The sequence below is a fragment of the Pseudophryne corroboree genome, chromosome 1 (assembly GCF_028390025.1).
Source record: "Pseudophryne corroboree isolate aPseCor3 chromosome 1, aPseCor3.hap2, whole genome shotgun sequence".
Taxonomy (NCBI): Eukaryota; Metazoa; Chordata; class Amphibia; order Anura; family Myobatrachidae; genus Pseudophryne; species Pseudophryne corroboree.
The window spans coordinates 886,738,713-886,765,153 of record NC_086444.1 but is presented as its reverse complement, the minus strand read 5'-3'; the positions used below and the strand labels follow the sequence as shown (position 1 = coordinate 886,765,153).

General features: G+C 34.2%; 32 non-coding genes across 32 annotated transcripts; all 32 read right to left on the bottom strand.

Annotated features, from left to right (window-relative positions):
• Positions 1–851: 851 nt before the first annotated feature.
• On the bottom strand, positions 852–924 carry TRNAK-UUU (transfer RNA lysine (anticodon UUU)). The gene has a single exon. It is a non-coding gene; the product is annotated as a tRNA-Lys (tRNA).
• A 578-nt stretch (positions 925–1,502) lies between these two features.
• TRNAK-UUU (transfer RNA lysine (anticodon UUU)) lies at positions 1,503–1,575 on the bottom strand. Its single transcript has one exon. It is a non-coding gene; the product is annotated as a tRNA-Lys (tRNA).
• A 579-nt stretch (positions 1,576–2,154) lies between these two features.
• TRNAK-UUU (transfer RNA lysine (anticodon UUU)) lies at positions 2,155–2,227 on the bottom strand. Its single transcript has one exon. It is a non-coding gene; the product is annotated as a tRNA-Lys (tRNA).
• A 579-nt stretch (positions 2,228–2,806) lies between these two features.
• On the bottom strand, positions 2,807–2,879 carry TRNAK-UUU (transfer RNA lysine (anticodon UUU)). The gene has a single exon. It is a non-coding gene; the product is annotated as a tRNA-Lys (tRNA).
• Positions 2,880–4,111: 1,232 nt separating this feature from the next.
• Positions 4,112–4,184, bottom strand: TRNAK-UUU (transfer RNA lysine (anticodon UUU)). The gene has a single exon. It is a non-coding gene; the product is annotated as a tRNA-Lys (tRNA).
• Positions 4,185–4,762: 578 nt separating this feature from the next.
• TRNAK-UUU (transfer RNA lysine (anticodon UUU)) lies at positions 4,763–4,835 on the bottom strand. Its single transcript has one exon. It is a non-coding gene; the product is annotated as a tRNA-Lys (tRNA).
• Positions 4,836–5,414: 579 nt separating this feature from the next.
• TRNAK-UUU (transfer RNA lysine (anticodon UUU)) lies at positions 5,415–5,487 on the bottom strand. Its single transcript has one exon. It is a non-coding gene; the product is annotated as a tRNA-Lys (tRNA).
• A 1,232-nt stretch (positions 5,488–6,719) lies between these two features.
• TRNAK-UUU (transfer RNA lysine (anticodon UUU)) lies at positions 6,720–6,792 on the bottom strand. Its single transcript has one exon. It is a non-coding gene; the product is annotated as a tRNA-Lys (tRNA).
• Positions 6,793–7,370: 578 nt separating this feature from the next.
• On the bottom strand, positions 7,371–7,443 carry TRNAK-UUU (transfer RNA lysine (anticodon UUU)). The gene has a single exon. It is a non-coding gene; the product is annotated as a tRNA-Lys (tRNA).
• Positions 7,444–8,022: 579 nt separating this feature from the next.
• Positions 8,023–8,095, bottom strand: TRNAK-UUU (transfer RNA lysine (anticodon UUU)). The gene has a single exon. It is a non-coding gene; the product is annotated as a tRNA-Lys (tRNA).
• A 1,232-nt stretch (positions 8,096–9,327) lies between these two features.
• Positions 9,328–9,400, bottom strand: TRNAK-UUU (transfer RNA lysine (anticodon UUU)). The gene has a single exon. It is a non-coding gene; the product is annotated as a tRNA-Lys (tRNA).
• Positions 9,401–9,978: 578 nt separating this feature from the next.
• On the bottom strand, positions 9,979–10,051 carry TRNAK-UUU (transfer RNA lysine (anticodon UUU)). Its single transcript has one exon. It is a non-coding gene; the product is annotated as a tRNA-Lys (tRNA).
• A 579-nt stretch (positions 10,052–10,630) lies between these two features.
• On the bottom strand, positions 10,631–10,703 carry TRNAK-UUU (transfer RNA lysine (anticodon UUU)). The gene has a single exon. It is a non-coding gene; the product is annotated as a tRNA-Lys (tRNA).
• A 579-nt stretch (positions 10,704–11,282) lies between these two features.
• Positions 11,283–11,355, bottom strand: TRNAK-UUU (transfer RNA lysine (anticodon UUU)). Its single transcript has one exon. It is a non-coding gene; the product is annotated as a tRNA-Lys (tRNA).
• Positions 11,356–11,936: 581 nt separating this feature from the next.
• Positions 11,937–12,009, bottom strand: TRNAK-UUU (transfer RNA lysine (anticodon UUU)). Its single transcript has one exon. It is a non-coding gene; the product is annotated as a tRNA-Lys (tRNA).
• A 576-nt stretch (positions 12,010–12,585) lies between these two features.
• On the bottom strand, positions 12,586–12,658 carry TRNAK-UUU (transfer RNA lysine (anticodon UUU)). Its single transcript has one exon. It is a non-coding gene; the product is annotated as a tRNA-Lys (tRNA).
• A 1,230-nt stretch (positions 12,659–13,888) lies between these two features.
• TRNAK-UUU (transfer RNA lysine (anticodon UUU)) lies at positions 13,889–13,961 on the bottom strand. Its single transcript has one exon. It is a non-coding gene; the product is annotated as a tRNA-Lys (tRNA).
• A 578-nt stretch (positions 13,962–14,539) lies between these two features.
• On the bottom strand, positions 14,540–14,612 carry TRNAK-UUU (transfer RNA lysine (anticodon UUU)). Its single transcript has one exon. It is a non-coding gene; the product is annotated as a tRNA-Lys (tRNA).
• Positions 14,613–15,191: 579 nt separating this feature from the next.
• On the bottom strand, positions 15,192–15,264 carry TRNAK-UUU (transfer RNA lysine (anticodon UUU)). Its single transcript has one exon. It is a non-coding gene; the product is annotated as a tRNA-Lys (tRNA).
• Positions 15,265–15,842: 578 nt separating this feature from the next.
• On the bottom strand, positions 15,843–15,915 carry TRNAK-UUU (transfer RNA lysine (anticodon UUU)). Its single transcript has one exon. It is a non-coding gene; the product is annotated as a tRNA-Lys (tRNA).
• A 1,231-nt stretch (positions 15,916–17,146) lies between these two features.
• On the bottom strand, positions 17,147–17,219 carry TRNAK-UUU (transfer RNA lysine (anticodon UUU)). The gene has a single exon. It is a non-coding gene; the product is annotated as a tRNA-Lys (tRNA).
• A 578-nt stretch (positions 17,220–17,797) lies between these two features.
• TRNAK-UUU (transfer RNA lysine (anticodon UUU)) lies at positions 17,798–17,870 on the bottom strand. Its single transcript has one exon. It is a non-coding gene; the product is annotated as a tRNA-Lys (tRNA).
• A 578-nt stretch (positions 17,871–18,448) lies between these two features.
• Positions 18,449–18,521, bottom strand: TRNAK-UUU (transfer RNA lysine (anticodon UUU)). The gene has a single exon. It is a non-coding gene; the product is annotated as a tRNA-Lys (tRNA).
• Positions 18,522–19,100: 579 nt separating this feature from the next.
• On the bottom strand, positions 19,101–19,173 carry TRNAK-UUU (transfer RNA lysine (anticodon UUU)). Its single transcript has one exon. It is a non-coding gene; the product is annotated as a tRNA-Lys (tRNA).
• A 579-nt stretch (positions 19,174–19,752) lies between these two features.
• On the bottom strand, positions 19,753–19,825 carry TRNAK-UUU (transfer RNA lysine (anticodon UUU)). Its single transcript has one exon. It is a non-coding gene; the product is annotated as a tRNA-Lys (tRNA).
• A 581-nt stretch (positions 19,826–20,406) lies between these two features.
• Positions 20,407–20,479, bottom strand: TRNAK-UUU (transfer RNA lysine (anticodon UUU)). Its single transcript has one exon. It is a non-coding gene; the product is annotated as a tRNA-Lys (tRNA).
• Positions 20,480–21,709: 1,230 nt separating this feature from the next.
• Positions 21,710–21,782, bottom strand: TRNAK-UUU (transfer RNA lysine (anticodon UUU)). The gene has a single exon. It is a non-coding gene; the product is annotated as a tRNA-Lys (tRNA).
• A 581-nt stretch (positions 21,783–22,363) lies between these two features.
• On the bottom strand, positions 22,364–22,436 carry TRNAK-UUU (transfer RNA lysine (anticodon UUU)). The gene has a single exon. It is a non-coding gene; the product is annotated as a tRNA-Lys (tRNA).
• Positions 22,437–23,664: 1,228 nt separating this feature from the next.
• On the bottom strand, positions 23,665–23,737 carry TRNAK-UUU (transfer RNA lysine (anticodon UUU)). Its single transcript has one exon. It is a non-coding gene; the product is annotated as a tRNA-Lys (tRNA).
• A 1,231-nt stretch (positions 23,738–24,968) lies between these two features.
• On the bottom strand, positions 24,969–25,041 carry TRNAK-UUU (transfer RNA lysine (anticodon UUU)). The gene has a single exon. It is a non-coding gene; the product is annotated as a tRNA-Lys (tRNA).
• A 568-nt stretch (positions 25,042–25,609) lies between these two features.
• On the bottom strand, positions 25,610–25,682 carry TRNAK-UUU (transfer RNA lysine (anticodon UUU)). Its single transcript has one exon. It is a non-coding gene; the product is annotated as a tRNA-Lys (tRNA).
• Positions 25,683–26,261: 579 nt separating this feature from the next.
• TRNAK-UUU (transfer RNA lysine (anticodon UUU)) lies at positions 26,262–26,334 on the bottom strand. Its single transcript has one exon. It is a non-coding gene; the product is annotated as a tRNA-Lys (tRNA).
• Between the last annotated feature and the right edge of the window lie 107 nt (positions 26,335–26,441).

Sequence of the window (26,441 nt, the reverse complement as noted above, 5' to 3'; positions counted from 1 at the left end):
ATAATGTGTGCCTATTGAAGAGTGATAAAGTCCATTCTTAATATTCTAAAGAATCTCTCCAATCTATACACCTTCCCATTGAATAATGAACATAATCAGCATCAACAATTAAAAGATGGCTGCCTACAGGAATGGATAATTTTAAACTCTGCAAAATTATCCATTTCACAAACAAAAACATTATTGTTTAAAAGACACTCGCATGAACAGGGACTTGAACCCTGGACCCTCAGATTAAAAGTCTGATGCTCTACCGACTGAGCTATCCAGGATCGGAGTGCTGTAGTTGCCATATTGGAAACTGCTCAAATATATAAAACATGACAATTTGCTGTGCAATTACAAAAAATGTGGAAAAATATATGTGTTACTGCAATCATGAACTGAAAGACTTGGCTTGTAGGGTCTCTTGATGAAATATATTTTTAGTTTCCTCTGTGTTTAAGATGTAAATCCTTAGATTCGTTAAGTATCACCTAACTTCAATAATCACATTCAATTATTTTTGTCAAAGAGGTTTGATTTATTACTTGTCTAATTTAATCACTGTGTGCCTATCAAAGAAGGATGGATTTGAGTTCCTGATGAAATAAAGTCTTTAGAACTGACATGTAGCGATACTACTTTGTGATGATTATATTACTAGATGCCAATAATGTGTGCCTATTGAAGAGTGATAAAGTCCATTCTTAATATTCTACAGAATCTTTCCAATCTATTCACCTTCCCATTGATTAATGAACATAATCAGCATCAACAATTAAAAGATGGCTGCCTACAGGAATGGATAATTTTAAACTCTGCAAAATTGTCCATTTCACAAACAAAAACACCATTGTTTAAAAGACACTCGCATGAACAGGGACTTGAACCCTGGACCCTCAGATTAAAAGTCTGATGCTCTTCCGACTGAGCTATCCAGGCTCTGAGTGCTGTAGGTGCCATATTGGAAACTGCTCAAATATATAAAACATGACAATTTGCTGTGCAATTACAAAAAATGTGGAAAAATATATGCGTTACTGCAATCATGAACTGAAAGACTTGGCTTGTAGGGTCTCTTGATGAAATATATTTTAGTTTCCTCTGTGTTTAAGTTGTAAATCCTTAGATGCTTTAAGTATCACCTCACTTCAATAATCACATTCAATTATTTTTGTCAAAGAGGTTTGATTTATTACTTGTCTAATTTAATCACTGTGTGCCTATCAAAGAAGGATGGATTTGAGTTCCTGATGAAACAAAGTCTTTAGAACTGACATGTAGTGATACTACTTTGTGATGACTATATTACTAGATGCCAATAATGTGTGCCTATTGAAGAGTGATAAAGTCCATTCTTAATATTCTACAGAATCTTTCCAATCTATTCACCTTCCCATTGAATAATGAACATAATCAGCATCAACAATTAAAAGATGGCTGCCTGCAGAAATGGATCATTTTAAACTCTGCAAAATTGTCCATTTCACAAACAAAAACACCATTGTTTAAAAGACACTCGCCTGAACAGGGACTTGAACCCTGGACCCTCAGATTAAAAGTCTGATGCTCTACCGACTGAGCTATCCAGGCTCTGAGCAGTGAAGTTGCCATATTGGAAACTGCTCGAAATATATAAAACATGACAATTTGCTGTGCAATTACAAAAAATGTGGAAAAATATATGTGTTACTGCAATCATGAACTGAAAGACTTGGCTTGTAGGGTATCTTGATGAAATATATTTTAGTTTCCTCTGTGTTTAAGTTGTAAATCCTTAGATGCTTTAAGTATCACCTCACTTCAATAATCACATTCAATTATTTTTGTCAAAGAGGATTGATTTATTACTTGTCTAATTTAATCACTGTGTGCCTATCAAAGAAGGATGGATTTGAGTTCCTGATGAAACAAAGTCTTTAGAACTGACATGTAGTGATACTACTTTGTGATGACTATATTACTAGATGCCAATAATGTGTGCCTATTGAATAGTGATAAAGTCCATTCTTAATATTCTAAAGAATCTCTCCAATCTATACACCTTCCCATTGAATAATGAACATAATCAGCGTCAACAATTAAAAGATGGCTGCCTGCAGGAATGGATGATTTTAAACTCTGCAAAATTGTCCACTTCACAAACAAAAACACCATTGTTTAAAAGACACTCGCCTGAACAGGGACTTGAAACCTGGACCCTCAGATTAAAAGTCTGATGCTCTACCGACTGAGCTATCCAGGCTCTGAGCACTGAAGTTGCCATATTGGAAACTGCTCGAAATATATAATACATGACAATTTGCTGTGCAATTACAAAAAATGTGGAAAAATATATGTGTTACTGCTATCATGAACTGAAGGACTTGGCTTGTAGGGTCTCTTGATGAAATATATTTTAGTTTCCTCTGTGTTTAAGATGTAAATCCTTAGATTCGTTAAGTATCACCTTACTTTAATAATCACATTCAATTATTTTTGTCAAAGAGGTTTGATTTATTACTTGTCTAATTTAATCACTGTGTGCCTATCAAAGAAGGATGGATTTGAGTTCCTGATGAAATAAAGTCTTTAGAACTGACATGTAGCGATACTACTTTGTGATGATTATAGTACTAGATGCCAATAATGTGTGCCTATTGAAGAGTGATAAAGTCCATTCTTAATATTCTACAGAATCTTTCCAATCTATACACCTTCCCATTGATTAATGAACATAATCAGCATCAACAATTAAAAGATGGCTGCCTACAGGAATGGATAATTTTAAACTCTGCAAAATTATCCATTTCACAAACAAAAACATTATTGTTTAAAAGACACTTGCATGAACAGGGACTTGAACCCTGGACCATCAGATTAAAAGTCTGATGCTCTACCGACTGAGCTATCCAGGCTCTGAGTGCTGTAGTTGCCATATTGGAAACTGCTCAAAATATATAAAACATGACAATTTGCTGTGCAATTACAAAAAATGTGGAAAAATATATATGTGTTACTGCAATCATGAACTGAAAGACTTGGCTTGTAGGGTCTCTTGATTAAATATATTTTAGTTTCCTCTGTGTTTAAGTTGTAAATCCTTAGATGCTTTAAGTATCACCTCACTTCAATAATCACATTCAATTATTTTTGTCAAAGAGGTTTGATTTATTACTTGTCTAATTTAATCACTGTGTGCCTATCAAAGAAGGATGGATTTGAGTTCCTGATGAAACAAAGTCTTTAGAACTGACATGTAGTGATACTACTTTGTGATGACTATATTACTAGATGCCAATAATGTGTGCCTATTGAAGAGTGATAAAGTCCATTCTTAATATTCTAAAGAATCTCTCCAATCTATACACCTTCCCATTGAATAATGAACATAATCAGCATCAACAATTAAAAGATGGCTGCCTACAGGAATGGATAATTTTAAACTCTGCAAAATTATCCATTTCACAAACAAAAACATTATTGTTTAAAAGACACTCGCATGAACAAGGACTTGAACCCTGGACCCTCAGATTAAAAGTCTGATGCTCTACCGACTGAGCTATCCAGGATTGGAGTGCTGTAGTTGCCATATTGGAAACTGCTCAAATATATAAAACATGACAATTTGCTGTGCAATTACAAAAAATGTGGAAAAATATATGTGTTACTGCAATCATGAACTGAAAGACTTGGCTTGTAGGGTCTCTTGATGAAATATATTTTAGTTTCCTCTGTGTTTAAGATGTAAATCCTTAGATTCGTTAAGTATCACCTAACTTCAATAATCACATTCAATTATTTTTGTCAAAGAGGTTTGATTTATTACTTGTCTAATTTAATCACTGTGTGCCTATCAAAGAAGGATGGATTTGAGTTCCTGATGAAATAAAGTCTTTAGAACTGACATGTAGCGATACTACTTTGTGATGATTATATTACTAGATGCCAATAATGTGTGCCTATTGAAGAGTGATAAAGTCCATTCTTAATATTCTACAGAATCTTTCCAATCTATTCACCTTCCCATTGATTAATGAACATAATCAGCATCAACAATTAAAAGATGGCTGCCTACAGGAATGGATAATTTTAAACTCTGCAAAATTGTCCATTTCACAAACAAAAACACCATTGTTTAAAAGACACTCGCATGAACAGGGACTTGAACCCTGGACCCTCAGATTAAAAGTCTGATGCTCTTCCGACTGAGCTATCCAGGCTCTGAGTGCTGTAGGTGCCATATTGGAAACTGCTCAAATATATAAACCATGACAATTTGCTGTGCAATTACAAAAAATGTGGAAAAATATATGCGTTACTGCAATCATGAACTGAAAGACTTGGCTTGTAGGGTCTCTTGATGAAATATATTTTAGTTTCCTCTGTGTTTAAGTTGTAAATCCTTAGATGCTTTAAGTATCACCTCACTTCAATAATCACATTCAATTATTTTTGTCAAAGAGGTTTGATTTATTACTTGTCTAATTTAATCACTGTGTGCCTATCAAAGAAGGATGGATTTGAGTTCCTGATGAAACAAAGTCTTTAGAACTGACATGTAGTGATACTACTTTGTGATGACTATATTACTAGATGCCAATAATGTGTGCCTATTGAAGAGTGATAAAGTCCATTCTTAATATTCTACAGAATCTTTCCAATCTATTCACCTTCCCATTGAATAATGAACATAATCAGCGTCAACAATTAAAAGATGGCTGCCTGCAGGAATGGATGATTTTAAACTCTGCAAAATTGTCCACTTCACAAACAAAAACACCATTGTTTAAAAGACACTCGCCTGAACAGGGACTTGAAACCTGGACCCTCAGAATAAAAGTCTGATGCTCTACCGACTGAGCTATCCAGGCTCTGAGCACTGAAGTTGCCATATTGGAAACTGCTCGAAATATATAATACATGACAATTTGCTGTGCAATTACAAAAAATGTGGAAAAATATATGTGTTACTGCTATCATGAACTGAAGGACTTGGCTTGTAGGGTCTCTTGATGAAATATATTTTAGTTTCCTCTGTGTTTAAGATGTAAATCCTTAGATTCGTTAAGTATCACCTTACTTTAATAATCACATTCAATTATTTTTGTCAAAGAGGTTTGATTTATTACTTGTCTAATTTAATCACTGTGTGCCTATCAAAGAAGGATGGATTTGAGTTCCTGATGAAATAAAGTCTTTAGAACTGACATGTAGCGATACTACTTTGTGATGATTATAGTACTAGATGCCAATAATGTGTGCCTATTGAAGAGTGATAAAGTCCATTCTTAATATTCTACAGAATCTTTCCAATCTATACACCTTCCCATTGATTAATGAACATAATCAGCATCAACAATTAAAAGACGGCTGCCTACAGGAATGGATAATTTTAAACTCTGCAAAATTATCCATTTCACAAACAAAAACATTATTGTTTAAAAGACACTTGCATGAACAGGGACTTGAACCCTGGACCATCAGATTAAAAGTCTGATGCTCTACCGACTGAGCTATCCAGGCTCTGAGTGCTGTAGTTGCCATATTGGAAACTGCTCAAAATATATAAAACATGACAATTTGCTGTGCAATTACAAAAAATGTGGAAAAATATATATGTGTTACTGCAATCATGAACTGAAAGACTTGGCTTGTAGGGTCTCTTGATTAAATATATTTTAGTTTCCTCTGTGTTTAAGTTGTAAATCCTTAGATGCTTTAAGTATCACCTCACTTCAATAATCACATTCAATTATTTTTGTCAAAGAGGTTTGATTTATTACTTGTCTAATTTAATCACTGTGTGCCTATCAAAGAAGGATGGATTTGAGTTCCTGATGAAACAAAGTCTTTAGAACTGACATGTAGTGATACTACTTTGTGATGACTATATTACTAGATGCCAATAATGTGTGCCTATTGAAGAGTGATAAAGTCCATTCTTAATATTCTAAAGAATCTCTCCAATCTATACACCTTCCCATTGAATAATGAACATAATCAGCATCAACAATTAAAAGATGGCTGCCTACAGGAATGGATAATTTTAAACTCTGCAAAATTATCCATTTCACAAACAAAAACATTATTGTTTAAAAGACACTCGCATGAACAGGGACTTGAACCCTGGACCCTCAGATTAAAAGTCTGATGCTCTACCGACTGAGCTATCCAGGATTGGAGTGCTGTAGTTGCCATATTGGAAACTGCTCAAATATATAAAACATGACAATTTGCTGTGCAATTACAAAAAATGTGGAAAAATATATGTGTTACTGCAATCATGAACTGAAAGACTTGGCTTGTAGGGTCTCTTGATGAAATATATTTTAGTTTCCTCTGTGTTTAAGTTGTAAATCCTTAGATTCGTTAAGTATCACCTAACTTCAATAATCACATTCAATTATTTTTGTCAAAGAGGTTTGATTTATTACTTGTCTAATTTAATCACTGTGTGCCTATCAAAGAAGGATGGATTTGAGTTCCTGATGAAATAAAGTCTTTAGAACTGACATGTAGCGATACTACTTTGTGATGATTATATTACTAGATGCCAATAATGTGTGCCTATTGAAGAGTGATAAAGTCCATTCTTAATATTCTACAGAATCTTTCCAATCTATTCACCTTCCCATTGATTAATGAACATAATCAGCATCAACAATTAAAAGATGGCTGCCTACAGGAATGGATAATTTTAAACTCTGCAAAATTGTCCATTTCACAAACAAAAACACCATTGTTTAAAAGACACTCGCATGAACAGGGACTTGAACCCTGGACCCTCAGATTAAAAGTCTGATGCTCTTCCGACTGAGCTATCCAGGCTCTGAGTGCTGTAGGTGCCATATTGGAAACTGCTCAAATATATAAAACATGACAATTTGCTGTGCAATTACAAAAAATGTGGAAAAATATATGCGTTACTGCAATCATGAACTGAAAGACTTGGCTTGTAGGGTCTCTTGATGAAATATATTTTAGTTTCCTCTGTGTTTAAGTTGTAAATCCTTAGATGCTTTAAGTATCACCTCACTTCAATAATCACATTCAATTATTTTTGTCAAAGAGGTTTGATTTATTACTTGTCTAATTTAATCACTGTGTGCCTATCAAAGAAGGATGGATTTGAGTTCCTGATGAAACAAAGTCTTTAGAACTGACATGTAGTGATACTACTTTGTGATGACTATATTACTAGATGCCAATAATGTGTGCCTATTGAAGAGTGATAAAGTCCATTCTTAATATTCTACAGAATCTTTCCAATCTATTCACCTTCCCATTGAATAATGAACATAATCAGCGTCAACAATTAAAAGATGGCTGCCTGCAGGAATGGATGATTTTAAACTCTGCAAAATTGTCCACTTCACAAACAAAAACACCATTGTTTAAAAGACACTCGCCTGAACAGGGACTTGAAACCTGGACCCTCAGATTAAAAGTCTGATGCTCTACCGACTGAGCTATCCAGGCTCTGAGCACTGAAGTTGCCATATTGGAAACTGCTCGAAATATATAATACATGACAATTTGCTGTGCAATTACAAAAAATGTGGAAAAATATATGTGTTACTGCTATCATGAACTGAAGGACTTGGCTTGTAGGGTCTCTTGATGAAATATATTTTAGTTTCCTCTGTGTTTAAGATGTAAATCCTTAGATTCGTTAAGTATCACCTTACTTTAATAATCACATTCAATTATTTTTGTCAAAGAGGTTTGATTTATTACTTGTCTAATTTAATCACTGTGTGCCTATCAAAGAAGGATGGATTTGAGTTCCTGATGAAATAAAGTCTTTAGAACTGACATGTAGCGATACTACTTTGTGATGATTATAGTACTAGATGCCAATAATGTGTGCCTATTGAAGAGTGATAAAGTCCATTCTTAATATTCTACAGAATCTTTCCAATCTATACACCTTCCCATTGATTAATGAACATAATCAGCATCAACAATTAAAAGATGGCTGCCTACAGGAATGGATAATTTTAAACTCTGCAAAATTATCCATTTCACAAACAAAAACATTATTGTTTAAAAGACACTTGCATGAACAGGGACTTGAACCCTGGACCATCAGATTAAAAGTCTGATGCTCTACCGACTGAGCTATCCAGGCTCTGAGTGCTGTAGTTGCCATATTGGAAACTGCTCAAAATATATAAAACATGACAATTTGCTGTGCAATTACAAAAAATGTGGAAAAATATATATGTGTTACTGCAATCATGAACTGAAAGACTTGGCTTGTAGGGTCTCTTGATTAAATATATTTTAGTTTCCTCTGTGTTTAAGTTGTAAATCCTTAGATGCTTTAAGTATCACCTCACTTCAATAATCACATTCAATTATTTTTGTCAAAGAGGTTTGATTTATTACTTGTCTAATTTAATCACTGTGTGCCTATCAAAGAAGGATGGATTTGAGTTCCTGATGAAACAAAGTCTTTAGAACTGACATGTAGTGATACTACTTTGTGATGACTATATTACTAGATGCCAATAATGTGTGCCTATTGAAGAGTGATAAAGTCCATTCTTAATATTCTAAAGAATCTCTCCAATCTATACACCTTCCCATTGAATAATGAACATAATCAGCATCAACAATTAAAAGATGGCTGCCTACAGGAATGGATAATTTTAAACTCTGCAAAATTATCCATTTCACAAACAAAAACATTATTGTTTAAAAGACACTCGCATGAACAGGGACTTGAACCCTGGACCCTCAGATTAAAAGTCTGATGCTCTACCGACTGAGCTATCCAGGATCGGAGTGCTGTAGTTGCCATATTGGAAACTGCTCAAATATATAAAACATGACAATTTGCTGTGCAATTACAAAAAATGTGGAAAAATATATGTGTTACTGCAATCATGAACTGAAAGACTTGGCTTGTAGGGTCTCTTGATGAAATATATTTTAGTTTCCTCTGTGTTTAAGATGTAAATCCTTAGATTCGTTAAGTATCACCTAACTTCAATAATCACATTCAATTATTTTTGTCAAAGAGGTTTGATTTATTACTTGTCTAATTTAATCACTGTGTGCCTATCAAAGAAGGATGGATTTGAGTTCCTGATGAAATAAAGTCTTTAGAACTGACATGTAGCGATACTACTTTGTGATGATTATATTACTAGATGCCAATAATGTGTGCCTATTGAAGAGTGATAAAGTCCATTCTTAATATTCTACAGAATCTTTCCAATCTATTCACCTTCCCATTGATTAATGAACATAATCAGCATCAACAATTAAAAGATGGCTGCCTACAGGAATGGATAATTTTAAACTCTGCAAAATTGTCCATTTCACAAACAAAAACACCATTGTTTAAAAGACACTCGCATGAACAGGGACTTGAACCCTGGACCCTCAGATTAAAAGTCTGATGCTCTTCCGACTGAGCTATCCAGGCTCTGAGTGCTGTAGGTGCCATATTGGAAACTGCTCAAATATATAAAACATGACAATTTGCTGTGCAATTACAAAAAATGTGGAAAAATATATGCGTTACTGCAATCATGAACTGAAAGACTTGGCTTGTAGGGTCTCTTGATGAAATATATTTTAGTTTCCTCTGTGTTTAAGTTGTAAATCCTTAGATGCTTTAAGTATCACCTCACTTCAATAATCACATTCAATTATTTTTGTCAAAGAGGTTTGATTTATTACTTGTCTAATTTAATCACTGTGTGCCTATCAAAGAAGGATGGATTTGAGTTCCTGATGAAACAAAGTCTTTAGAACTGACATGTAGTGATACTACTTTGTGATGACTATATTACTAGATGCCAATAATGTGTGCCTATTGAAGAGTGATAAAGTCCATTCTTAATATTCTACAGAATCTTTCCAATCTATTCACCTTCCCATTGAATAATGAACATAATCAGCATCAACAATTAAAAGATGGCTGCCTGCAGAAATGGATCATTTTAAACTCTGCAAAATTGTCCATTTCACAAACAAAAACACCATTGTTTAAAAGACACTCGCCTGAACAGGGACTTGAACCCTGGACCCTCAGATTAAAAGTCTGATGCTCTACCGACTGAGCTATCCAGGCTCTGAGCAGTGAAGTTGCCATATTGGAAACTGCTCAAAATATATAAAACATGACAATTTGCTGTGCAATTACAAAAAATGTGGAAAAATATATGTGTTACTGCAATCATGAACTGAAAGACTTGGCTTGTAGGGTATCTTGATGAAATATATTTTAGTTTCCTCTGTGTTTAAGTTGTAAATCCTTAGATGCTTTAAGTATCACCTCACTTCAATAATCACATTCAATTATTTTTGTCAAAGAGGATTGATTTATTACTTGTCTAATTTAATCACTGTGTGCCTATCAAAGAAGGATGGATTTGAGTTCCTGATGAAACAAAGTCTTTAGAACTGACATGTAGTGATACTACTTTGTGATGACTATATTACTAGATGCCAATAATGTGTGCCTATTGAATAGTGATAAAGTCCATTCTTAATATTCTAAAGAATCTCTCCAATCTATACACCTTCCCATTGAATAATGAACATAATCAGCGTCAACAATTAAAAGATGGCTGCCTGCAGGAATGGATGATTTTAAACTCTGCAAAATTGTCCACTTCACAAACAAAAACACCATTGTTTAAAAGACACTCGCCTGAACAGGGACTTGAAACCTGGACCCTCAGATTAAAAGTCTGATGCTCTACCGACTGAGCTATCCAGGCTCTGAGCACTGAAGTTGCCATATTGGAAACTGCTCGAAATATATAATACATGACAATTTGCTGTGCAATTACAAAAAATGTGGAAAAATATATGTGTTACTGCTATCATGAACTGAAGGACTTGGCTTGTAGGGTCTCTTGATGAAATATATTTTAGTTTCCTCTGTGTTTAAGATGTAAATCCTTAGATTCGTTAAGTATCACCTTACTTTAATAATCACATTCAATTATTTTTGTCAAAGAGGTTTGATTTATTACTTGTCTAATTTAATCACTGTGTGCCTATCAAAGAAGGATGGATTTGAGTTCCTGATGAAATAAAGTCTTTAGAACTGACATGTAGCGATACTACTTTGTGATGATTATAGTACTAGATGCCAATAATGTGTGCCTATTGAAGAGTGATAAAGTCCATTCTTAATATTCTACAGAATCTTTCCAATCTATACACCTTCCCATTGATTAATGAACATAATCAGCATCAACAATTAAAAGATGGCTGCCTACAGGAATGGATAATTTTAAACTCTGCAAAATTATCCATTTCACAAACAAAAACATTATTGTTTAAAAGACACTTGCATGAACAGGGACTTGAACCCTGGACCATCAGATTAAAAGTCTGATGCTCTACCGACTGAGCTATCCAGGCTCTGAGTGCTGTAGTTGCCATATTGGAAACTGCTCAAAATATATAAAACATGACAATTTGCTGTGCAATTACAAAAAATGTGGAAAAATATATATGTGTTACTGCAATCATGAACTGAAAGACTTGGCTTGTAGGGTCTCTTGATTAAATATATTTTAGTTTCCTCTGTGTTTAAGTTGTAAATCCTTAGATGCTTTAAGTATCACCTCACTTCAATAATCACATTCAATTATTTTTGTCAAAGAGGTTTGATTTATTACTTGTCTAATTTAATCACTGTGTGCCTATCAAAGAAGGATGGATTTGAGTTCCTGATGAAACAAAGTCTTTAGAACTGACATGTAGTGATACTACTTTGTGATGACTATATTACTAGATGCCAATAATGTGTGCCTATTGAAGAGTGATAAAGTCCATTCTTAATATTCTAAAGAATCTCTCCAATCTATACACCTTCCCATTGAATAATGAACATAATCAGCATCAACAATTAAAAGATGGCTGCCTGCAAGAATGGATAATTTTAAACTCTGCAAAATTGTCCACTTCACAAACAAAAACACCATTGTTTAAAAGAGACTCGCCTGAACAGGGACTTGAACCCTGGACCCTCAGATTAAAAGTCTGATGCTCTACCGACTGAGCTATCCAGGCTCTGAGCGCTGAAGTTGCCATATTGGAAACTGCTCAAATATATAAAACATGACAATTTGCTGTGCAATTACAAAAAATGTGGAAAAATATATGTGTTACTGCAATCATGAACTGAAAGACTTGGCTTGTAGGGTCTCTTGATGAAATATATTTTAGTTTCCTCTGTGTTTAAGATGTAAATCCTTAGACTCGTTAAGTATCACCTCACTTCAATAATCACATTCAATTATTTTTGTCAGAGGTTTGATTTATTACTTGTCTAATTTAATCACTGTGTGCCTATCAAAGAAGGATGGATTTGAGTTCCTGATGAAATAAAGTCTTTAGAACTGACATGTAGCGATACTACTTTGTGATGATTATATTACTAGATGCCAATAATGTGTGCCTATTGAAGAGTGATAAAGTCCATTCTTAATATTCTACAGAATCTTTCCAATCTATTCACCTTCCCATTGAATAATGGACATAATCAGCATCAACAATTAATAGATGGCTGCCTGCAGGAATGGATAATTTTAAACTCTGCAAAATTGTCCATTTCACAAACAAAAACACCATTGTTTAAAAGACACTCGCCTGAACAGGGACTTGAACCCTGGACCCTCCGATTAAAAGTCTGATGCTCTACCGACTGAGCTATCCAGGCTCTGAGTGCTGAAGTTGCCATATTGGAAACTGCTTGAAATATATAAAACATGACAATTTGCTGTGCAAATACAAAAAATGTGGATAAATATATGTGTTACTGCAATCATGAACTGAAAGACTTGGCTTGTAGGGTCTCTTGATGAAATATATTTTAGTTTCCTCTGTGTTTAAGATGTAAATCCTTAGATTCGTTAAGTATCACCTCACTTCAATAATCACATTGAATTATTTTTGTCAAAGAGGATTGATTTATTACTTGTCTAATTTAATCACTGTGTGCCTATCAAAGAAGGATGGATTGAGTTCCTGATGAAATAAAGTCTTTAGAACTGACATGTAGCGATACTACTTTGTGATGATTATATTACTAGATGCCAATAATGTGTGACTATTGAAGAGTGATAAAGTCCATTCTTAATATTCTACAGAATCTTTCCAATCTATACACCTTCCCATTGAATAATGAAAATAATCAGCATCAACAATTAAAAGATGGCTGCCTGCAGGAATGGATAATTTTAAACTCTGCAAAATTGTCCATTTCACAAACAAAAACACCATTGTTTAAAAGACACTCGCCTGAACAGGGACTTGAACCCTGGACCCTCAGATTAAAAGTCTGATGCTCTACCGACTGAGTTATCCTGGCTCTGAGTGCTGAAGTTGCCATATTGGAAACTGCTCGAAATATATAAAACATGACAATTTGCTGTGCAATTAAAAAAAATGTGGAAAAATATATGTGTTACTGCAATCATGAACTGAAAGACTTGGCTTGTAGGGTCTCTTGATGAAATATATTTTAGTTTACTCTGTGTTTAAGATGTAAATCCTTAGATTCGTTAAGTATCACCTTACTTCAATAATCACATTCAATTATTTTTGTCAAAGAGGTTTGATTTATTACTTGTCTAATTTAATCACTGTGTGCCTATCAAAGAAGGATGGATTTGAGTTCCTGATGAAATAAAGTCTTTAGAACTGACATGTAGCGATACTACTTTGTGATGATTATATTACTAGATGCCAATAATGTGTACCTATTGAAGAGTGATAAAGTCCATTCTTAATATTCTACAGAATCTTTCCAATCTATTCACCTTCCCATTGATTAATGAACATAATCAGCATCAACAATTAAAAGATGGCTGCCTACAGGAATGGATAATTTTAAACTCTGCAAAATTGTCTATTTCACAAACAAAAACACCATTGTTTAAAAGACACTCGCATGAACAGGGACTTGAACCCTGGACCCTCAGATTAAAAGTCTGATGCTCTTCCGACTGAGCTATCCAGGCTCTGAGTGCTGTTGTTGCCATATTGGAAACTGCTCAAATATATAAAACATGACAATTTGCTGTGCAATTACAAAAAATGTGGAAAAATATATGTGTTACTGCAATCATGAACTGAAAGACTTGGCTTGTAGGGTCTCTTGATGAAATATATTTTAGTTTCCTCTGTGTTTAAGTTGTAAATCCTTAGATGCTTTAAGTATCACCTCACTTCAATAATCACATTCAATTATTTTTGTCAAAGAGGTTTGATTTATTACTTGTCTAATTTAATCACTGTGTGCCTATCAAAGAAGGATGGATTTGAGTTCCTGATGAAACAAAGTCTTTAGAACTGACATGTAGTGATACTACTTTGTGATGACTATATTACTAGATGCCAATAATGTGTGCCTATTGAAGAGTGATAAAGTCCATTCTTAATATTCTACAGAATCTTTCCAATCTATTCACCTTCCCATTGAATAATGAACATAATCAGCATCAACAATTAAAAGATGGCTGCCTGCAGGAATGGATCATTTTAAACTCTGCAAAATTGTCCATTTCACAAACAAAAACACCATTGTTTAAAAGACACTCGCCTGAACAGGGACTTGAACCCTGGACCCTCAGATTAAAAGTCTGATGCTCTACCGACTGAGCTATCCAGGATCTGAGCAGTGAAGTTGCCATATTGGAAACTGCTCGAAATATATAAAACATGACAATTTGCTGTGCAATTACAAAAAATGTGGAAAAATATATGTGTTACTGCAATCATGAACTGAAAGACTTGGCATGTAGAGTATCTTGATGAAATATATTTTAGTTTCCTCTGTGTTTAAGTTTTAAATCCTTAGATGCTTTAAGTATCAACTCACTTCAATAATCACATTCAATTATTTTTGTCAAAGAGGATTGATTTATAACTTGTCTAATTTAATCACTGTGTGCCTATCAAAGAAGGATGGATTTGAGTTCCTGATGAAAAAAAGTCTTTAGAACTGACATGTAGTGATACTACTTTGTGATGACTATATTGCTAGATGCCAATAATGTGTGCCTATTGAAGAGTGATAAAGTCCATTCTTAATATTCTAAAGAATCTCTCCAATCTATACACCTTCCCATTGAATAATGAACATAATCAGCATCAACAATTAAAAGATGGCTGCCTGCAGGAATGGATGATTTTAAACTCTGCAAAATTGTCCACTTCACAAACAAAAACACCATTGTTTAAAAGACACTCGCCTGAACAGGGACTTGAACCCTGGACCCTCAGATTAAAAGTCTGATGCTCTACCGACTGAGCTATCCAGGATCTGAGCGCTGAAGTTGCCATATTGGAAACTGCTCAAATATATAAAACATGACAATTTGCTGTGCAATTACAAAAAATGTGGAAAAATATATGTGTTACTGCAATCATGAACTGAAAGACTTGGCTTGTAGGGTCTCTTGATGAAATATATTTTAGTTTCCTCTGTGTTTAAGATGTAAATCCTTAGATTCGTTAAGTATCACCTAACTTCAATAATCACATTCAATTATTTTTGTCAAAGAGGTTTGATTTATTACTTGTCTAATTTAATCACTGTGTGCCTATCAAAGAAGGATGGATTTGAGTTCCTGATGAAATAAAGTCTTTAGAACTGACATGTAGCGATACTACTTTGTGATGATTATATTACTAGATGCCAATAATGTGTGCCTATTGAAGAGTGATAAAGTCCATTCTTAATATTCTACAGAATCTTTCCAATCTATTCACCTTCCCATTGAATAATGAACATAATCAGCATCAACAATTAATAGATGGCTGCCTGCAGGAATGGATAATTTTAAACTCTGCAAAATTGTCCATTTCACAAACAAAAACACCATTGTTTAAAAGACACTCGCCTGAACAGGGACTTGAACCCTGGACCCTCCGATTAAAAGTCTGATGCTCTACCGACTGAGCTATCCAGGCTCTGAGTGCTGAAGTTGCCATATTGGAAACTGCTTGAAATATATAAAACATGACAATTTGCTGTGCAAATACAAAAAATGTGGATAAATATATGTGTTACTGCAATCATGAACTGAAAGACTTGGCTTGTAGGGTCTCTTGATGAAATATATTTTAGTTTCCTCTGTGTTTAAGATGTAAATCCTTAGATTCGTTAAGTATCACCTCACTTCAATAATCACATTCAATTATTTTTGTCAAAGAGGATTGATTTATTACTTGTCTAATTTAATCACTGTGTGCCTATCAAAGAAGGATGGATTTGAGTTCCTGATGAAATAAAGTCTTTAGAACTGACATGTAGCGATACTACTGTGTGATGATTATATTACTAGATGCCAATAATGTGTGCCTATTGAAGAGTGATAAAGTCCATTCTTAATATTCTACAGAATCTTTCCAATCTATACACCTTCCCATTGAATAATGAAAATAATCAGCATCAACAATTAAAAGATGGCTGCCTGCAGGAATGGATAATTTTAAACTCTGCAAAATTGTCCATTTCACAAACAAAAACACCATTGTTTAAAAGACACTCGCCTGAACAGGGACTTGAACCCTGGACCCTCAGATTAAAAGTCTGATGCTCTACCGACTGAGTTATCCTGGCTCTGAGTGCTGAAGTTGCCATATTGGAAACTGCTCGAAATATATAAAACATGACAATTTGCTGTGCAATTACAAAAAATGTGGAAAAATATATGTGTTACTGCAATCATGAACTGAAAGACTTGGCTTGTAGGGTCTCTTGATGAAATATATTTTAGTTTACTCTGTGTTTAAGATGTAAATCCTTAGATTCGTTAAGTATCACCTTACTTCAATAATCACATTCAATTATTTTTGTCAAAGAGGTTTGATTTATTACTTGTCTAATTTAATCACTGTGTGCCTATCAAAGAAGGATGGATTTGAGTTCCTGATGAAATAAAGTCTTTAGAACTGACATGTAGCGATACTACTTTGTGATGATTATATTACTAGATGCCAATAATGTGTGCCTATTGAAGAGTGATAAAGTCCATTCTTAATATTCTACAGAATCTTTCCAATCTATTCACCTTCCCATTGATTAATGAACATAATCAGCATCAACAATTAAAAGATGGCTGCCTACAGGAATGGATAATTTTAAACTCTGCAAAATTGTCCATTTCACAAACAAAAACACCATTGTTTAAAAGACACTCGCATGAACAGGGACTTGAACCCTGGACCCTCAGATTAAAAGTCTGATGCTCTTCCGACTGAGCTATCCAGGCTCTGAGTGCTGTAGTTGCCATATTGGAAACTGCTCAAATATATAAAACATGACAATTTGCTGTGCAATTACAAAAAATGTGGAAAAATATATGTGTTACTGCAATCATGAACTGAAAGACTTGGCTTGTAGGGTCTCTTGATGAAATATATTTTAGTTTCCTCTGTGTTTAAGTTGTAAATCCTTAGATGCTTTAAGTATCACCTCACTTCAATAATCACATTCAATTATTTTTGTCAAAGAGGTTTGATTTATTACTTGTCTAATGTAATCACTGTGTGCCTATCAAAGAAGGATGGATTTGAGTTCCTGATGAAACAAAGTCTTTAGAACTGACATGTAGTGATACTACTTTGTGATGACTATATTACTAGATGCCAATAATGTGTGCCTATTGAAGAGTGATAAAGTCCATTCTTAATATTCTACAGAATCTTTCCAATCTATTCACCTTCCCATTGATTAATGAACATAATCAGCATCAACAATTAAAAGATGGCTGCCTACAGGAATGGATAATTTTAAACTCTGCAAAATTGTCCATTTCACAAACAAAAACACCATTGTTTAAAAGACACTCGCATGAACAGGGACTTGAACCCTGGACCCTCAGATTAAAAGTCTGATGCTCTTCCGACTGAGCTATCCAGGCTCTGAGTGCTGTAGTTGCCATATTGGAAACTGCTCAAATATATAAAACATGACAATTTGCTGTGCAATTACAAAAAATGTGGAAAAATATATGTGTTACTGCAATCATGAACTGAAAGACTTGGCTTGTAGGGTCTCTTGATGAAATATATTTTAGTTTCCTCTGTGTTTAAGTTGTAAATCCTTAGATGCTTTAAGTATCACCTCACTTCAATAATCACATTCAATTATTTTTGTCAAAGAGGTTTGATTTATTACTTGTCTAATGTAATCACTGTGTGCCTATCAAAGAAGGATGGATTTGAGTTCCTGATGAAACAAAGTCTTTAGAACTGACATGTAGTGATACTACTTTGTGATGACTATATTACTAGATGCCAATAATGTGTGCCTATTGAAGAGTGATAAAGTCCATTCTTAATATTCTACAGAATCTTTCCAATCTATTCACCTTCCCATTGAATAATGAACATAATCAGCATCAACAATTAAAAGATGGCTGCCTGCAGGAATGGATCATTTTAAACTCTGCAAAATTGTCCATTTCACAAACAAAAACACCATTGTTTAAAAGACACTCGCCTGAACAGGGACTTGAACCCTGGACCCTCAGATTAAAAGTCTGATGCTCTACCGACTGAGCTATCCAGGCTCTGAGCAGTGAAGTTGCCATATTGGAAACTGCTCGAAATATATAAAACATGACAATTTGCTGTGCAATTACAAAAAATGTGGAAAAATATATGTGTTACTGCAATCATGAACTGAAAGACTTGGCTTGTAGGGTATCTTGATGAAATATATTTTAGTTTCCTCTGTGTTTAAGTTGTAAATCCTTAGATGCTTTAAGTATCACCTCACTTCAATAATCACATTTAATTATTTTTGTCAAAGAGGATTGATTTATTACTTGTCTAATTTTATCACTGTGTGCCTATCAAAGAAGGATGGATTTGAGTTCCTGATGAAACAAAGTCTTTAGAACTGACATGTAGTGATACTACTTTGTGATGACTATATTACTAGATGCCAATAATGTGTGCCTATTGAAGAGTGATAAAGTCCATTCTTAATATTCTAAAGAATCTCTCCAATCTATACACCTTCCCATTGAATAATGAACATAATCAGCATCAACAATTAAAAGATGGCTGCCTGCAGGAATGGATGATTTTAAACTCTGCAAAATTGTCCACTTCACAAACAAAAACACCATTGTTTAAAAGACACTCGCCTGAACAGGGACTTGAAACCTGGATCCTCAGATTAAAAGTCTGATGCTCTACCGACTGAGCTATCCAGGCTCTGAGCACTGAAGTTGCCATATTGGAAACTGCTCGAAATATATAATACATGACAATTTGCTGTGCAATTACAAAAAATGTGGAAAAATATATGTGTTACTGCTATCATGAACTGAAGGACTTGGCTTGTAGGGTCTCTTGATGAAATATATTTTAGTTTCCTCTGTGTTTAAGATGTAAATCCTTAGATTCGTTAAGTATCACCTTACTTTAATAATCACATTCAATTATTTTTGTCAAAGAGGTTTGATTTATTACTTGTCTAATTTAATCACTGTGTGCCTATCAAAGAAGGATGGATTTGAGTTCCTGATGAAATAAAGTCTTTAGAACTGACATGTAGCGATACTACTTTGTGATGATTATAGTACTAGATGCCAATAATGTGTGCCTATTGAAGAGTGATAAAGTCCATTCTTAATATTCTACAGAATCTTTCCAATCTATACACCTTCCCATTGATTAATGAACATAATCAGCATCAACAATTAAAAGATGGCTGCCTACAGGAATGGATAATTTTAAACTCTGCAAAATTATCCATTTCACAAACAAAAACATTATTGTTTAAAAGACACTCGCATGAACAGGGACTTGAACCCTGGACCCTCAGATTAAAAGTCTGATGCTCTACCGACTGAGCTATCCAGGCTCTGAGTGCTGTAGTTGCCATATTGGAAACTGCTCAAAATATATAAAACATGACAATTTGCTGTGCAATTACAAAAAATGTGGAAAAATATATATGTGTTACTGCAATCATGAACTGAAAGACTTGGCTTGTAGGGTCTCTTGATTAAATATATTTTAGTTTCCTCTGTGTTTAAGTTGTAAATCCTTAGATGCTTTAAGTATCACCTCACTTCAACAATCACATTCAATTATTTTTGTCAAAGAGGTTTGATTTATTACTTGTCTAATTTAATCACTGTGTGCCTATCAAAGAAGGATGGATTTGAGTTCCTGATGAAACAAAGTCTTTAGAACTGACATGTAGTGATACTACTTTGTGATGACTATATTACTAGATGCCAATAATGTGTGCCTATTGAAGAGTGATAAAGTCCATTCTTAATATTCTAAAGAATCTCTCCAATCTATACACCTTCCCATTGAATAATGAACATAATCAGCATCAACAATTAAAAGATGGCTGCCTGCAGGAATGGATAATTTTAAACTCTGCAAAATTGTCCACTTCACAAACAAAAACACCATTGTTTAAAAGACACTCGCCTGAACAGGGACTTGAACCCTGGACCCTCAGATTAAAAGTCTGATGCTCTACCGACTGAGCTATACAGGCTCTGAGCGCTGAAGTTGCTATTTTGGAAACTGCTCAAATATATAAAACATGACAATTTGCTGTGCAATTACAAAAAATGTGGAAAAATATATGTGTTACTGCAATCATGAACTGAAAGACTTGGCTTGTAGGGTCTCTTGATGAAATATATTTTAGTTTCCTCTGTGTTTAAGATGTAAATCCTTAGATTCGTTAAGTATCACCTAACTTCAATAATCACATTCAATTATTTTTGTCAAAGAGGTTTGATTTATTACTTGTCTAATTTAATCACTGTGTGCCTATCAAAGAAGGATGGATTTGAGTTCCTGATGAAATAAAGTCTTTAGAACTGACATGTAGCGATACTACTTTGTGATGATTATATTACTAGATGCCAATAATGTGTGCCTATTGAAGAGTGATAAAGTCCATTCTTAATATTCTACAGAATCTTTCCAATCTATTCACCTTCCCATTGAATAATGAACATAATCAGCATCAACAATTAATAGATGGCTGCCTGCAGGAATGGATAATTTTAAACTCTGCAAAATTGTCCATTTCACAAACAAAAACACCATTGTTTAAAAGACACTCGCCTGAACAGGGACTTGAACCCTGGACCCTCCGATTAAAAGTCTGATGCTCTACCGACTGAGTTATCCTGGCTCTGAGTGCTGAAGTTGCCATATTGGAAACGGCTCGAAATATATAAAACATGACAATTTGCTGTGCAATTACAAAAAATGTGGAAAAATATATGTGTTACTGCAATCATGAACTGAAAGACTTGGCTTGTAGGGTATCTTGATGAAATATATTTTAGTTTCCTCTGTGTTTAAGTTGTAAATCCTTAGATTCGTTAAGTATCACCTTACTTTAATAATCACATTCAATTATTTTTGTCAAAGAGGTTTGATTTATTACTTGTCTAATTTAATCACTGTGTGCCTATCAAAGAAGGATGGATTTGAGTTCCTGATGAAATAAAGTCTTTAGAACTGACATGTAGCGATACTACTTTGTGATGATTATAGTACTAGATGCCAATAATGTGTGCCTATTGAAGAGTGATAAAGTCCATTCTTAATATTCTACAGAATCTTTCCAATCTATACACCTTCCCATTGATTAATGAACATAATCAGCATCAACAATTAAAAGATGGCTGCCTACAGGAATGGATAATTTTAAACTCTGCAAAATTATCCATTTCACAAACAAAAACATTATTGTTTAAAAGACACTCGCATGAACAGGGACTTGAACCCTGGACCCTCAGATTAAAAGTCTGATGCTCTACCGACTGAGCTATCCATGCTCTGAGTGCTGTAGTTGCCATATTGGAAACTGCTCAAAATATATAAAACATGACAATTTGCTGTGCAATTACAAAAAATGTGGAAAAATATATATGTGTTACTGCAATCATGAACTGAAAGACTTGGCTTGTAGGGTCTCTTGATTAAATATATTTTAGTTTCCTCTGTGTTTAAGTTGTAAATCCTTAGATGCTTTAAGTATCACCTCACTTCAATAATCACATTCAATTATTTTTGTCAAAGAGGTTTGATTTATTACTTGTCTAATTTAATCACTGTGTGCCTATCAAAGAAGGATGGATTTGAGTTCCTGATGAAACAAAGTCTTTAGAACTGACATGTAGTGATACTACTTTGTGATGACTATATTACTAGATGCCAATAATGTGTGCCTATTGAAGAGTGATAAAGTCCATTCTTAATATTCTAAAGAATCTCTCCAATCTATACACCTTCCCATTGAATAATGAACATAATCAGCATCAACAATTAAAAGATGGCTGCCTGCAGGAATGGATAATTTTAAACTCTGCAAAATTGTCCACTTCACAAACAAAAACACCATTGTTTAAAAGACACTCGCCTGAACAGGGACTTGAACCCTGGACCCTCCGATTAAAAGTCTGATGCTCTACCGACTGAGCTATCCAGGCTCTGAGTGCTGAAGTTGCCATATTGGAAACTGCTCAAATATATAAAACATGACAATTTGCTGTGCAATTACAAAAAAATGTGGAAAAATATATGTGTTACTGCAATCATGAACTGAAAGACTTGGCTTGTAGGGTCTCTTGATGAAATATATTTTAGTTTCCTCTGTGTTTAAGATGTAAATCCTTAGATTCGTTAAGTATCACCTCACTTCAATAATCACATTCAATTATTTTTGTCAAAGAGGATTGATTTATTACTTGTCTAATTTAATCACTGTGTGCCTATCAAAGAAGGATGGATTTGAGTTCCTGATGAAATAAAGTCTTTAGAACTGACATGTAGCAATACTACTTTGTGATGATTATATTACTAGATGCCAATAATGTGTGCCTATTGAAGAGTGATAAAGTCCATTCTTAATATTCTAAAGAATCTCTCCAATCTATACACCTTCCCATTGAATAATGAACATAATCAGCATCAACAATTAAAAGATGGCTGCCTGCAGGAATGGATAATTTTAAACTCTGCAAAATTGTCCACTTCACAAACAAAAACACCATTGTTTAAAAGACACTCGCCTGAACAGGGACTTGAATCCTGGACCCTCAGATTAAAAGTCTGATGCTCTACCGACTGAGCTATCCAGGATCTGAGCGCTGAAGTTGTCATATTGGAAACTGCTCAAATATATAAAACATGACAATTTGCAGTGCAATTACAAAAAATGTGGAAACATATATGTGTTACTGCAATCATGAACTGAAAGACTTGGCTTGTAGGGTCTCTTGATGAAATATATTTGTTTCCTCTGTGTTTAAGATGTAAATCCTTAGATTTGTTAAGTATCACCTAACTTCAATAATCACATTCAATTCTTTTTGTCAAAGAGGTTTGATTTATTACTTGTCTAATTTAATCACTGTGTGCCTATCAAAGAAGGATGGATTTGAGTTCCTGATGAAAAAAAGTCTTTAGAACTGACATGTAGCGATACTACTGTGTGATGATTATATTACTAGATGCCAATAATGTGTGCCTATTGAAGAGTGATAAAGTCCATTCTTAATATTCTACAGAATCTTTCCAATCTATACACCTTCCCATTGAATAATGAACATAATCAGCATCAACAATTAAAAGATGGCTGCCTGCAGGAATGGATGATTTTAAACTCTGCAAAATTGTCCATTTCACAAACAAAAACACCATCGTTTAAAAGACACTCGCCTGAACAGGGACTTGAACCCTGGACCCTCAGATTAAAAGTCTGATGCTCTACCGACTGAGCTATCCAGGCTCTGAGCACTGAAGTTGCCATATTGGAAACTGCTCGAAATATATAAAACATGACAATTTGCTGTGCAATTACAAAAAATGTGGAAAAATATATGTGTTACTGCTATCATGAACTGAAAGACTTGGCTTGTAGGGTCTCTTGATGAAATATATTTTAGTTTCCTCTGTGTTTAAGATGTAAATCCTTAGATTCGTTAAGTATCACCTTACTTCAATAATCACATTCAATTATTTTTGTCAAAGAGGTTTGATTTATTACTTGTCTAATTTAATCACTGTGTGCCTATCAAAGAAGGATGGATTTGAGTTCCTGATGAAATAAAGTCTTTAGAACTGACATGTAGCGATACTACTTTGTGATGATTATATTACTAGATGCCAATAATGTGTGCCTATTAAAGAGTGATAAAGTCCATTCTTAATATTCTACAGAATCTTTCCAATCTATACACCTTCCCATTGAATAATGAACATAATCAGCATCAACAATTAAAAGATGGCTGCCTGCAGGAATGGATAATTTTAATCTCTGCAAAATTGTCCATTTCACAAACAAAAACACCATTGTTTAAAAGACACTCGCAAGAACAGGGACTTGAACCCTGGACCCTCAGATTAAAAGTCTGATGCTCTACCGACTGAGCTATCCAGGCTCTGAGTGCAGAAGTTGCCATATTGGAAACTGCTCGAAATATATAAAACATGACAATTTGCTGTGCAATTACAAAAAATGTGGAAAAATATATGTGTTACTGCAATCATGAACTGAAAGACTTGGCTTGTAGGGTCTCTTGATGAAATATATTTTAGTTTCCTCTGTGTTTAAGTTGTAAATCCTTAGATGCTTTAAGTATCACCTCACTTCAATAATCACATTAAATTATTTTTGTCAAAGAGGTTTGATTTATTACTTGTCTAATTTAATCACTGTGTGCCTATCAAAGAAGGATGGATTTGAGTTCCTGATGAAACAAAGTCTTTAGAACTGACATGTAGTGATACTACTTTGTGATGATTATATTACTAGATGCCAATAATGTGTGCCTATTGAAGAGTGATAAAGTCCATTCTTAATATTCTACAGAATCTTTCCAATCTATATACCTTCCCATTGATTAATGAACATAATCAGCATCAACAATTAATAGATGGCTGCCTGCAGGAATGGGTGATTTTAAACTCTGCAAAATTGTCCATTTCACAAACAAAAACAACATTGTTTAAAAGACAGTCGCCTGAACAGGGACTTGAACCCTGGACCCTCAGATTAAAAGTCTGATGCTCTACCGACTGAGCTATCCAGGCTCTGAGCACTGAAGTTGCCATATTGGAAACTGCTCAAATATATAAAACATGACAATTTGCTGTGCAATTACAAAAAAATGTGGAAAAATATATGTGTTACTGCAATCATGAACTGAAAGACTTGGCTTGTAGGGTTTCTTGATGAAATATATTTTAGTTTCCTCTGTGTTTAAGATGTAAATCCTTAGATTCGTTAAGTATCACCTAACTTCAATAATCACATTCAATTATTTTTGTCAAAGAGGTTTGATTTATTACTTGTCTAATTTAATCACTGTGTGCCTATCAAAGAAGGATGGATTTGAGTTCCTGATGAAATAAAGTCTTTAGAACTGACCTACTTTGTGATGATTATATTACTAGATGCCAATAATGTGTGCCTATTGAAGAGTGATAAAGTCCATTCTTAATATTCTACAGAATCTTTCCAATCTATTCACCTTCCCATTGAATAATGAACATAATCAGCATCAACAATTAACAGATGGCTGCCTGCAGGAATGGATAATTTTAAACTCTGCAAAATTGTCCACTTCACAAACAAAAACACCATTGTTTAAAAGACACTCGCCTGAACAGGGACTTGAACCCTGGACCCTCCGATTAAAAGTCTGATGCTCTACCGACTGAGCTATCCAGGCTCTTAGTGCTGAAATTGCCATATTGGAAACTGCTTGAAATATATAAAACATGACAATTTGCTGTGCAAATACAAAAAATGTGGATGAATATATGTGTTACTGCAATCATGAACTGAAAGACTTGGCTTGTAGGGTCTCTTGATGAAATATATTTTAGTTTCCTCTGTGTTTAAGATGTAAATCCTTAGATTCGTTAAGTATCACCTCACTTCAATAATCACATTCAATTATTTTTGTCAAAGAGGATTGATTTATTACTTGTCTAATTTAATCACTGTGTGCCTATCAAAGAAGGATGGATTTGAGTTCCTGATGAAATAAAGTCTTTAGAACTGACATGTAGTGATACTACTTTGTGATGACTATATTACTAGATGCCAATAATGTGTGCCTATTGAAGAGTGATAAAGTCCATTCTTAATATTCTACAGAATCTTTCCAATCTATATACCTTCCCATTGATTAATGAACATAATCAGCATCAACAATTAAAAGATGGCTACCTACAGGAATGGATAATTTTAAACTCTGCAAAATTATCCATTTCACAAACAAAAACATTATTGTTTAAAAGACACTCACATGAACAGGGACTTGAACCCTGGACCCTCAGATTAAAAGTCTGATGCTCTACCGACTGAGCTATCCAGGCTCTGAGTGCTGTGGTTGCCATATTGGAAACTGCTCAAAATATATAAAACATGACAATTTGCTGTGCAATTACAAAAAATGTGGAAAATATATATGTGTTACTGCAAT